Genomic DNA, 2,280 nt, shown 5'->3' on the forward strand with positions numbered 1-2,280 from the left:
ATAACTGGAGTGTGCAGCGTTTCCATGAGCAGTTTTCCTGAATCTTGACTCTTGTGTGTGGAGTGTTCATAGCATCAGCATTATGTTTTTGTTTATTTGTTTTGTTGGGTTGGAAATAATTAAATAAACGTGTGATCATGCCTATGGATCACCATGGCACATATCTCCAGCCATATGATTTATTTATGCAGATGACAAAGTGAGTGTGAATGTGTCTGACATCACAGTGTTTTTGTGCACTGTGCAAGAGTAATTGCCTTTGATTGTGAGTGACAGCGGTGATTTTGCAGGTCACCAGTTATTGTAAATAAAAAAAAAAAAAAAAAAGAGTGAATAAGAGGGAGAATTTATATTGTAGAAAAAAATAATCATAGGAAAAAGGTTTTGTGTTGATCAACCAAAAAAACAACTATAATTTCATTTTCTGCTTTTAAGAAAGGATTGTTCACAAAAACAGAGAGAGAGAGAGAGAGAGATATGTGTTGATTAAGCAGTGATGATAATAATGAAAATGTCTTAGTTGTCACTTTCAGGTGAAAAGCAGACCTGAATCAATTTTCCACATGCAGCGGTCGGAAGAAAAGTTATAGTTTAACAATTGGAAACGTTCAAGCCAAATTTCTGGCTGACTTATTTATAGCACGATCTGTCTCAAAACTCTCACTCTTCCCTGAAAAAACCTGATCAGCAGCGGTAGTATCGGAGCAGAGGCTGCAGAAGCAAAAGCAGCAGAAGAAGAAAGCAAACCCATCTTCCTGTCTGATTGAATGAATTCCACGGAAGGGCGAGCAAGATGGCGGCGTGAAGAGGAGTTTTTGTTCGAGCGCTTAGCACGAGACACTTATTTGACGTCTTTCTGGCTTTCGGGACTTTTTTGGAGATCAGCGCGCTAAACTTGCTGGATCTGAGGCCAGGGTCTGCGGCGGCAGCATGTTGAAATGCTCAAAAAGGACTGAGTGACTCGGGCAAGCCACATGCGGCTAGCATGCTGGCTAGCGACCATAGCTACATGAAAGAAATGGACCCTTCATGATGCGCTCAACGTGCCGGCGCTGTGGTGGGAAAGGCTCCATCATAAACACGCCCTGCGCCCTGTGCAGAGGTTCAGGCCAAGAAGAAGAAGACGACGACTTCCAATCCCAAGAAGGTCGGCCCCAGTGTGGGCGAGCTGATTGTGAAAGCCGTGGCCGCCCTCAAGAAGGCTCTGGCTGCCGGAGGCTACGATGTGGACAAGAACAAGGCCCGTGTCAAGACCGCCATCAAGAGTCTGGTGGCGAAGGGCACTCTGGTGCAGACCAAGGGCACCGGGGCCTCCGGATCCTTCAAGATGAACAGGGTTACTGAGACCAAAGCTAAGACGCCCGCCGCGGCCAAAGCCAAGAAACCGGCAGCAGCTGCTAAGAAGTCGCCCAGGAAGGCAGCAGCAGCAGCACTTCAGCCACTAGCACGAAGTCAACCGCATCAGAGGACAATAGTGAGAGTGGCTGTGACTTCACTGTGCATGTGAAGAAAACGTTTGAGGAGAACTGAACAGTTGGAGTTTGACATTTGCCACCTGTGGAGTAAAATGGCAAGAAGAGACAGTGGGACACAGGACAAAGCTGAAGGAGAACTGCCGGCTGTTGGACTGTTGAAGTGGGAGAGGACAACAGAGTGAGAAGACTAGGTGAGAACACATAGGAATTATTTAATGTGGGAAATCAAAATTTGGGTTAGCAAACCTGGGGAAAAGAAAACTGACTGCTTAAGTTGGAAAATTGAGACGGAGTCTGAAACATTGCGAAAATAGAAACATATACAAAATCACACACACACAAGCAGAACATGCATTAACCCTACTAACAATTCCAAACACAAAATGACTCATGAAGACTCATAGCACATTAGTTAAGAAATGATTAAATAATAGCAGAGAAGTGTGTAGGAAAGGCAGCTTTAAGAACATGCTCTGCTGGAGATGCAGCTCCACAGACATGCATTAGACCTGCCTAATAACACAAACACATGTAATGAAAATTAGCTTGTTGTCTTTCATCAGTGTTAAATTAGTGTCAATTTAGCAGACACTTGTTATTAAATACTGAATGTATCCAATGCAAAAAATTGACTCTCCAGGTTGCAGGACAACAGTTTAACTTTTGTGGGAAAAAAGATCCTGGTTTGACCAACCAGTGATCAGACAATAAATTTAGTTGTTAAAATGGTAAATTGGGAGAAGCTTCCTGCTTGATTGAGGCAGCACATGTAATTTACTGTATGAGGGAAATTGTCTTTTGTGAT

General features: G+C 43.6%; 1 pseudogene; it reads left to right on the plus strand.

The window, feature by feature from the left end:
• The first annotated feature begins 1,029 nt into the window (after positions 1–1,029).
• On the plus strand, positions 1,030–1,998 carry LOC146556455 (histone H1 pseudogene; annotated as a pseudogene).
• Positions 1,999–2,280: the final 282 nt, after the last annotated feature.

This window comes from Mchenga conophoros, linkage group LG16 (assembly GCF_057382185.1).
Source record: "Mchenga conophoros isolate Kocher_MC1m ecotype Shallow Benthic linkage group LG16, M_conophoros_male_GT1.1, whole genome shotgun sequence".
In the NCBI taxonomy this organism is placed as follows: Eukaryota; Metazoa; Chordata; class Actinopteri; order Cichliformes; family Cichlidae; genus Mchenga; species Mchenga conophoros.